This window comes from Wasmannia auropunctata, unplaced genomic scaffold (genome assembly GCF_000956235.1).
Source record: "Wasmannia auropunctata unplaced genomic scaffold, wasmannia.A_1.0 LD336035.1, whole genome shotgun sequence".
Lineage (NCBI taxonomy): Eukaryota > Metazoa > Arthropoda > Insecta > Hymenoptera > Formicidae > Wasmannia > Wasmannia auropunctata.
This window is the reverse complement of record NW_012026855.1, coordinates 1,472,830-1,473,333: the sequence shown is the minus strand read 5'-3', so window position 1 is coordinate 1,473,333 and position 504 is coordinate 1,472,830.

Here is a 504-nt window from a genome sequence, read left to right as displayed (position 1 = left end):
TCTTTTCAAACGTCTAGCGAATGTCTTTTTTAAAAACGTCTTTAAGACATGACTTAAAGACGTCATAAAGTCGTCTTTCAGTCCAGTCTTATGGACGTCTCTTTTTAAACGTGTATAGTGAATGTCTGTTTTAAATACGTCTTTAAGACATGTCTTAAAGATGTCATAAAATCGTTTTTTTTAGTCAAGTCTTAAATACGTCCCTTTTTAGACGTCTAGCGAATGTCTTTTTTAATTACGTTTTTAAGATATGTTATAAAAATATTATAGATGAAAGTGAAATATAGTTTCGAGAAGAATGTATTTTAATATTTTTTCTAAATAGAGGCACAAAAAGATATAAAAGTCACATTTACTTTTTTAAATAAAATAAAATTATTTTTTTATTTTAACATAATTCCTTTAATTACTTTGCATATAAAAATTATTCGGTAGAATTATTGAAAAATCAATAGTTTACAAGATATTTTATACTTTATTCTGGAGATCGGAAGAGCACACGTC